The 9,927-nt window shown below is 33.6% G+C and overlaps 1 long non-coding RNA gene across 1 annotated transcript in view; it reads right to left on the bottom strand.

Moving 5' to 3' along the window:
• Window positions 1-5,892: 5,892 nt before the first annotated feature.
• The window catches only part of LOC108527872 (uncharacterized), a 14,190-nt gene continuing 10,155 nt past the window's right edge, over window positions 5,893-9,927 (bottom strand). Inside the window, exons 2-4 of the long non-coding RNA XR_001884967.1 lie at window positions 8,341-8,477; window positions 7,919-8,055; window positions 5,893-5,958 (exon numbers count right to left, since the gene is read on the bottom strand). This is a non-coding gene — a long non-coding RNA (uncharacterized LOC108527872). The remainder of the gene's footprint in view (window positions 5,959-7,918; window positions 8,056-8,340; window positions 8,478-9,927) is intronic.

The raw sequence follows: 9,927 nt of genomic DNA, 5'->3' as shown, positions 1-9,927 counted from the left end.
AATAAGATTACAGCATAAACAATTTTGAAAAATAATTTAGAAATCTAAAAGTAAAAGTTCATATGAAATTTAAAACTTTTAGGCCATTGATTGTGAATGGCATATTCTTGATTATACATATTTTCTACCTTTGTTTATATGTAATTCTGTTGTTGCCTATGCTTTAGGTCAATCCCTATGAAGATGGTTAATTTTCTTCGCTCTGTTGGTTGAAGCTACTTCTTCTGGCGGGGTCACTGCACATTTTCTCAGGGGTGGTTCACCTCAAATTCATCGCTGCCACAGGAAAATTAACAAAGCAGATATCCTACCGATCTCAGGTCACAATAATAGTTTTCCCATACATGAAGGGCAGTGTGCAATTACACAAATATAAATGAAAATTAATATTCTCTTTGCTTAAACATTCTAATTTATCTTTCAGTTATCTTTTTTGAAGTATTCATGTTTTAAGGTTAAAAAAAGAACTGAGTAAAAGCCTACTTATAATAACATAAATTACCCTTTGATATCCAGTGCAGCAACCTAGTATTTGAGAAAAACAGAACTCCACAAAGGCTTAATATATTCAGAATTTGACAAAGCGTGACCCATTTGCAGAAGCAGAAAATACACCACAGGTATTTTAGTGTTTCTTATTTTTCTTCCAAAAGCAGATAAATCATATTTACCAGCCAAAGAAAAGAACTGTTTCCAAACTTACTTGTTTAGAGAAAATAGAGAAACGGGGAAAATACAATAATTTTGACTCAGAAAGATACTCTCAAAATACGAAATTTGGAGGGCTTTAAAAGATCTCATAAGAATGGCAAAATATGGGAAGTATTTGATGAACTTATTTTAAAAGTAATCGTTGCTATAGATGCCTACAGGCCCTTTACATGCTGTGAGGATGTTGAATGATTTCTAGATGCCACATGTTCACACTGCTATTTTTTATAGGTAATTTCTAAGATTTTTGTCAGAAGTTTAAATATACTGGAAAAAGAATAAACAACATTAAAATACAAACTCTGCAATCTGGCTTAGGTATTCTCCTAAGTGCTCATATTTATAATAGCACATTTTCAATTTTTCTGCATGTGCCATTTTAATTTTTTCTCTTTTATGAGAACATCAACTCCTTAAACATGGGGAACTCTGTCTTGCACATCCCCATGTGCCCAGTCCCTTGTACTGCACTTAACACATGATAGATGTGTGCACACATGTTTGCCAAATATAAGAATGAGTAAACAAGCACCGAAGCCCAAGGGCAATTCTTTATGTAAAAGAGTATATCTTAATATATAGATTGAGATACCTTTATATTACTCAAGCGTTGAAAATAGATCCATATGTTCACTGATTATGTTTAAATCTTCCAGACGTCCTCTCAAAAAGGACTTACATAATACTCATTTATGTCATTTAAGTTTTATAAAGTACCAAAATAGCATGCCCTTGTAATTAACACTGTAATTAATATTACTTTAACAATTCTAAGTGGTGAACATTATGTTGATGAACTGGGACAATGACGGAGATGTCATTTCTTAACCATATTTTTGGAGTTCACACTGAGCTATGCTTTAAGTCTAAGTCAGAGTTGGGACTAAAATTGTTTTTGTTTTTTATATACTTCAATTAAAACTTAAAATGATATAGAAGGATTTAAAAAGGCTTTCAAATGCAGTTCCTTTATTTGTTGACAATCACTCCCAGTGGCCTGGTCAGACAGATCGGATGTGGTTAGAATGACTTGTGTCCACAATGCTGCAGATCAAATTAAAAAAAAAAAAAAAAAAAAAAGTTGGAAATGGCTTTTGGAACTCTTGGAAACCACTTCCAGTCTAAAGCCACAAGGGCAGAAATAATCAATAATGGTAGCCATTTGGTTTCATTCACTTAATGAACATGCTCACAACTCACTAAAAGCATTCTTACTAGACTGGGATGGATTTCAATTCTCTGGTGACTGACAAAATAGAGCCTTTGACAAAACCTGTGGGGTTGCATTGCTCTCCACTGTCTTTCCCTGTCCTAATAGACAGTGGTGGTGTTTAACTCTGAAAATTGCCATCTTGGTAGCGACTGACAAACAGCTGATCTGTAACTATTAGCTAAATTCTCCCCGTGATTTTGATTCAATTTATTTTAGGAAAGCATCTATAAACTGCAGAGCAGTTTCAAATATGTAAAATCTGTAAATGCAGGCATAAAGGTCTCAAGAAAAAATGGGCTCAGAGCTGATTTAATCAGTGTATTAATATTCAATAGGATAATTTCCATTTCTGTAGTCACTGCCCTAGTTCAAGTAAGCATTAATTTGTATCTAATAAAGTGTCATTAATACTGTGGATACTTAAAATTGCTTTTGATAAATGAACAACATCTGGCTTATTGCAGCAGCCTCTTAACTTGTCTTACTTTATTTAAGTTCCTTCCAATTATTATCTATTTTATAGCTAACTGCCAAAAAAAGAAACCTTCTTGTAATTTTCCACCTTAGGTAATTTCTTGCTTATGAAACTAGTTTTCTTTTTTTAACAAAATCAAAATTCCTATGCTTGAGATGAAATTTTCTCCATCAATTTTCCTAGGTTTTCATTTCTTAATATCTAATTAATCTCATTAATTCATTGCATTAGCATTTTCAAAAAGTACATTTTAATTTTTTGATGACTACCAAATATAGTCATCATTTTAAAAATGTAGTTTAAGAATTTCTAAAATAAGTATACCAACCCACTGGTAAACAAAGATAGAAGGTCTCTATGATTTCAAAAAATGCCCTTTTCTCATATCCAAGTCAGAATGACTTGGGCAAGAATGGGAGAAGATGTGAAGATAAAAGGGAAGTGATGATTGGTCTGTCTCTTTGTCAGTTGCTTCTTTTTCTCCCTAATTTTAAAACCATAATGTCTGCACACGAGAGGATTTAGTGTTCAAAGGGATAATAAATCTTTTCAGAGGGAGTGGACAGTATAGTTACTGACCAAGTGTAAATTTACTTAAGTGCACATTTAGGGGCTTCTCAGGGGTTCTAGTATTATGGTTGCATATCACTCGAAATTGAATTTTGTCCTGCCCTAATGTTTATGTAGCAAAGGGGGAAATGAAGATAAACTGAAATGAATGAATAAATCTAGGCATTTTAATAATTATTTTTCTNNNNAAAAAAAAAAAAAAAAAAAAGTTGGAAATGGCTTTTGGAACTCTTGGAAACCACTTCCAGTCTAAAGCCACAAGGGCAGAAATAATCAATAATGGTAGCCATTTGGTTTCATTCACTTAATGAACATGCTCACAACTCACTAAAAGCATTCTTACTGGACTGGGATGGATTTCAATTCTCTGGTGACTGACAAAAATAGAGCCTTTGACAAAACCTGTGGGGTTGCATTGCTCTCCACTGTCTTTCCCTGTCCTAATAGACAGTGGTGGTGTTTAACTCTGAAAATTGCCATCTTGGTAGCGACTGACAAACAGCTGATCTGTAACTATTAGCTAAATTCTCCCCGTGATTTTTGATTCAATTTATTTTAGGAAAGCATCTATAAACTGCAGAGCAGTTTCAAATATGTAAAATCTGTAAATGCAGGCATAAAGGTCTCAAGAAAAAATGGGCTCAGAGCTGATTTAATCAGTGTATTAATATTCAATAGGATAATTTCCATTTCTGTAGTCACTGCCCTAGTTCAAGTAAGCATTAATTTGTATCTAATAAAGTGTCATTAATACTGTGGATACTTAAAAATTGCTTTTGATAAATGAACAACATCTGGCTTATTGCAGCAGCCTCTTAACTTGTCTTACTTTATTTAAGTTCCTTCCAATTATTATCTATTTTATAGCTAACTGCCAAAAAAAGAAACCTTCTTGTAATTTTCCACCTTAGGTAATTTCTTGCTTATGAAACTAGTTTTCTTTTTTTAACAAAATCAAAATTCCTATGCTTGAGATGAAATTTTCTCCATCAATTTTCCTAGGTTTTCATTTCTTAATATCTAATTAATCTCATTAATTCATTGCATTAGCATTTTCAAAAAGTACATTTTAATTTTTTGATGACTACCAAATATAGTCATCATTTTAAAAATGTAGTTTAAGAATTTCTAAAATAAGTATACCAACCCACTGGTAAACAAAGATAGAAGGTCTCTATGATTTCAAAAAATGCCCTTTTCTCATATCCAAGTCAGAATGACTTGGGCAAGAATGGGAGAAGATGTGAAGATAAAAGGGAAGTGATGATTGGTCTGTCTCTTTGTCAGTTGCTTCTTTTCTCCCTAATTTTAAAACCATAATGTCTGCACACGAGAGGATTTAGTGTTCAAAGGGATAATAAATCTTTTCAGAGGGAGTGGACAGTATAGTTACTGACCAAGTGTAAATTTACTTAAGTGCACATTTAGGGGCTTCTCAGGGGTTCTAGTATTATGGTTGCATATCACTCGAAATTGAATTTTGTCCTGCCCTAATGTTTATGTAGCAAAGGGGGAAATGAAGATAAACTGAAATGAATGAATAAATCTAGGCATTTTAATAATTATTTTTCTTCAACAAGATAATTCAACTTAAATCTCAAGGCCTGGAATAGAAAATGTTCTTTACATACCTACGCTCCATGTTGAGGTTCCCATCACACAAACAAATTTTCAAAACTTGTCAAATAAAATAATGATTAAAAGCCTAGATTCATAGTTTCTAGGTCACTGGAGATTTATTATTGAGAATGATAACATCTTTTCATTTACCATTCTAATTCATCAGTTACAACTTTCCACTTCATGGAGACCCAGAGAATCTGAGTACATCTCTCAATCAGCTCTAGCATCAGGTATCAACCGTATTACAAGAAAACAATCTCAACAACAATTTCCAAGATCAAACATAGAAGAGAATTATAGAGTTAACTTTTTAACTTGTCTTCCTTTCTTATCCTATGCTGGGAAATATGTTTCCCACAATATTCCCCAGTTTCTTCCAAATTATGTTTTTAATGGATTCCTACACCTAAAATGAACTTTTTTGTATGGTCAAATCATTCTGCCCAGAACTGCCATTATAACATTTTGAAAATGATTCTTTATTCATTTCATTTACATGTTCAAGTGACATCCCTGCAAAATGAGAAACATCCTCTTTACATTCAAGAACCTCCATAATTTGATTTCTATTTACTGTATCAGTTTTTATTTACTAATCACTTCTAAAACTCTGAATTCTGTGACTCCTGAATATAATTTATACTTATTGTCTCACCATCTAGAGTTTAGCCACCTTCTCTGTTCCTGAAATGCTCTCCTCTTCTCAGCCTACTCATACTAGTCCTCATACCTTTATGGACTTTCCTTGATTCCTCAAATGGAAGTTATTTTCATTAACAAAATGTATATAGGACTTTCCATCTAATCTTGTGGCTCAATATGGCATGCAATTTTGTACTCAGCTCCTAGGGGACATTTGGCAATGTCTGGAGGCATTTTTGGTTGTCACAACTGGGGAGATGCTATTGGCATCTAATGAATAGAGGTCAGAGATGCTGCTAAATACTCCACAATATATAGGATGGCTCTCCACCACTAAGAAGTATCTGATTCAAAATGTCAATGGTGTTGCTGTTGAAAAATCCTAACCTAATTCAATCTTACACCTCTATTTCAAACCTGCCTATAATTTTACTTCTATATGTATGTGTTAATCATCTATACTAGTCTACACTAGAATACAAGTCTTTGAAATACTAGGACCACATCTTATGCACAATTTTATTTCTTCAAAAGGCCTAGCACAAAGGCTGGCATATGTGTGGACACTCAAAAATGTTAAAAAATAAACCTATGTGACATAGAATATCTAGATCACCATTTATTGAATAAACATACAAGAAGAAAACACTTACCAATACAGCTCCATTATGTTCAACATATACTTTCTTTGATGACTTTGATAATTCAGCTGTCATTTGAGGATCTTTTAATAGTAAAAATCAATTAGCATTATTATAGTAAAGACAGAACTTATAGTTCAACATATATATTTATAGCTAATAAGCAGAAAACATTATTTTATAAACTTCACTGTATTTTTATAACAGATGAAAAGTTTAGAGTTTGAGGTTTGCAGAGCTAATATATCTATCTTTAATAGAGTTATCTTCTGCCTCTCCTTTGTTAAATGTGTTCAGTAGTTGTTGTCTTAATGTGCTAACAGCAATGAATCCTTGCTTTATGAAGGTCTCTCAGCTGCTGTACAGTAGGTGCTGGTTAAATCAGCTCCAATTTGTTTGCATTCCTCTAAGTGGAGCATCTAGCTGTTGGGCAAAATAAAACATTAAATTATCTTGCCAATTTGCTATAAATATTTGAAAATCATTGCTATTGGAATACATAAACAGTTTTTTAAGTTCCCTGATGAAATGAGCTGATGCATTTTGGTTACTAATTAAATATCTATGTTTACATAATGTCCTACAGTCTCCCATATATGGAAAAATGAATATAGCTTAGTGGCTGCCTGTCCTAGAGGACAATGTTCAAGCTATTTAGCTTGCCATTCAATATCTTCCCAAAGCTGTCCCCTACTTATCTTTTAGGCATATCTCTTTCATAAATATTCTGCTTCTGCTGAATTATTTCACTTATAATTTCTTGAATATATTTCTCACTTTCCACACCTCTAATATTTGTCTTTTCCTTCTTAAAATCTATAGAATGAACATTTTTCTATCATAGATTGAGCTTTCTCTTTTTACCCTTCTCCCAATCCAAATTCCTCTTGAATTGCTGATCACTGTAACTCATCCATCTCACATGCTATAACTCTTCCAAAATGGCCGCCCCTCATCTTTCAAACCATACTTCTGCTTTTGAAATGATAGTCCCTATACTACTTAATTAAGCTATGCTGCCATGTTGTTGTCATTATATTTGTGCATTTTATTTTTCATTTTCCTCAGATGGTAAAGTCTTGGGGGTAGGGACCGTGATTTACAGACATCTTTGAATCACACTCAGCACCTAGTAGTACACTGTCCTGTACATAGTAATTGTTCATTATACAGTAGTTAAATAAATGCTGAATGAGTTATGATTTTGCATTAGAACTAGAAAATGGTGTGACAACCTGGTTATAAAACATAAAATAAAGTGTTTTTCTGATAAATAAATGTCCAGAAAAAAGAAGAAGGGACTGTTATAGATATAATAACCAAATAATCAAACCATAATATATACAGATATAGTAACCAAAAGTGATGTGTGGACCTTGTTTGGATTTTGATTTGAACAAACTAACTGTAAATGGGCATTTCTGGCACAACTGGTGAAATGCATAATAGATGATACTAAGAATCTATGGTATGAGAAAGGCATGCTCATTATGTCAAAATAGTTATCAGTTAGAGATGCACACTGGATAATTTTCAAATAACAAGTTTGATATTTGCTTTAAAATATTAGATAAAATGTATGAGAAATAATAAAAAAACTTGGCAGCATTTGTCAAAATATTAATAACTATTGAAGCAGAGTAAAGAGTACATAGTATACATTATACTATACATCTGTAGTTTAATGTAGGTCTAAATATTTCCATAAAAAGTTTAAATATACATAAAGGAAAATACCATACAATAATCTTTCAGTCATTCATATAGTAGGAAAGTAATTATTAAGTTATTTAAGAAACTGACTATAAGAGATTCTATGATTTGAATACATTTTCATTTTACAGTGTGTAACCCAACACCTAAGACCAATTCAAATACAAAAACATTCCACTGGTTGCTTAATGTCCTATTCCCTTGTATACCACCCAAGGCTATTGAATGCTTAGTGAGTCTGCTTTTCACTGTTCTCTAAGGACTCATCACTGTTACTCATAACTGTCTGGCTTAAGAAGGTTGGAGTCAACACAATAGATAGTTACTGACCGAAAAGGATTTACTCTTTTATCCTGAGAATGACCAACAGCCCTGTAAAAGGCAGAACGCTTCTTTATCTTTGTTAGCTGAACTGGATCCATTCATCTTCAACATCACAGAAGAAAAACGATGTGATGAAAACCTTTCTTGAATAGACATACCAGGGATCAGGTAAGAAATTTTGGACATGGCCAAGTAGCAAACAATAAAGAAAGATGGTGTTCAAAGGCAGAAAACATATGAATTGGTGATTTGAACTTCAGACTTATAGTCTTTCAGTTTTGTTGCCACTTTCTTAGACAAACTCCTCTTTATTACTCCTTCCATTGATCTGAAGCCTCTAACCTTTGTTATCTGTTAGCATGCTCAAAACCACCCCCAAAAAGCATAAAACTTAAGTTATATTCTTGTGCATGCTATGGGAACACAACCTCCAAAGAAGTGCTCTGCCGTCCCAGTTTTCAGTCACCATTAAGCTCTTCCCTCCATTGTCAGAGATGCACCTCCATTTTCCTATGGATTACTTAAATAACTTCTGTATTGGTCTCTTGTTTCCAATATTTCCTCTCTGCAACACACATAATGGAGTGCTTTTAGGTTATGCTTCCTAAAATACAGCACTTAGCATGCCACTCTCATATTCAAAAGCTTTCACTGGCTCACCATTGCCTGTTAAATAAAGCGCATTCCCGTTCACTCAGTATTTCAGACCTCACAAATCTGTCTAAACTCTACACTCTAACCTTGACTTTCTGTAAGCAACTTGAAACTGTAAACCAACTGAACTAATTGCAGGTTCCCTGAAAATACTCTGTACTTTGGCATCTCCATTCTTTCCACCTGTTAGTTAAAGCATCTCTTTTTAAACATTTCCACTCAAGGTACCCTCCAATTCTTCATTTCATCATCCCTTAGCATGTAACCTTGTCAGAATTAGCCTCTTACTCTGTAAGAATCTATAGCTCTTCATGTGTATCTTTCTTAGATATTTCTCTCACTGGTATTATAACATGTTATGAGCTTCATTTCTCTGGTCAACCATAAGCGCTTTGAACCATAAGCTAACCCTAGTCTCTGGCACAGTGGTCTGTACTTACAATATGTTTAATAGACATTGGTTAAAGGGCTGATAGAAAGAATATTAAAAGTTCTATGCAAAGATATAGAGGTCAAGCAGTGCTTTCACAAACTGAAACATCATGATATATAAATTCTAGTTATGAAATAAATTATTGTCATTCAATTGGGGCAGTGCTGGAAATTGGATTAAGTACATTCTTTGTTTTTTCACATTTAGTCCTCTCAATTCTATAATTTTAGAGATGAGGGAACTGAGATTTGGAGAGATGAGGTAGTTTGTTTGTATGTGGTCTGAGATTCCCTTTCTAATTATACTATTAACATGTGTATGGAGCTCTAGAGTTTTGATGACATACCACGAGGGACGCCTCAAACTAAAACAGACAATAATCTCACTTCCCATTCCCTACTTCTGTAACAGAAAATTTCTGTTTTCGTTTTATATAGTGAAATTTTATTTTTTATTTTATCTTGAATACCTGGAAGATAGGACATTCACTTTTTTATTTGCCATTATATCCTCTATTACCTTTGTCTTATACCAGATAATTTTACATACTTAAATTATTTACTTGAATGCACTGAAATATATAACTCTTCACTTAATGTACTAAGAATGATTTTAAGGCCGGGCGCTATATATATATGGCTATATATATGCCAGGCTATAATCCCAGCACTTTTGGAGTCCAAGGTAGGGGGATTGCTTGAGCCCAGGAGTTCAAGACAAGCCTGGGTAACAAGGTGAAATTCTGTCTCTATATTAAAAAAAAATAAAGTTAGCCTGGCATGGTGAAGTATGCCTGTGGTCCCAGCTATTGGGGAGGCTGAGGTGGGAGGATGTCTTGAGCCTGGGAGGCAGAGGTTGCAGTGAGCTGAGATCACACCAATGTACTCCAGCCTGGGTGACAGACTGAGACTCCACCTCAAAAAAAAAA

Source organism: Rhinopithecus bieti, unplaced genomic scaffold, assembly GCF_001698545.2.
Source record: "Rhinopithecus bieti isolate Rb0 unplaced genomic scaffold, ASM169854v2 scaffold_4749, whole genome shotgun sequence".
Taxonomy (NCBI): domain Eukaryota; kingdom Metazoa; phylum Chordata; class Mammalia; order Primates; family Cercopithecidae; genus Rhinopithecus; species Rhinopithecus bieti.
The sequence above is the reverse complement of the archived record's forward strand: the minus strand, read 5'-3'. Positions and strand labels throughout refer to the sequence as shown.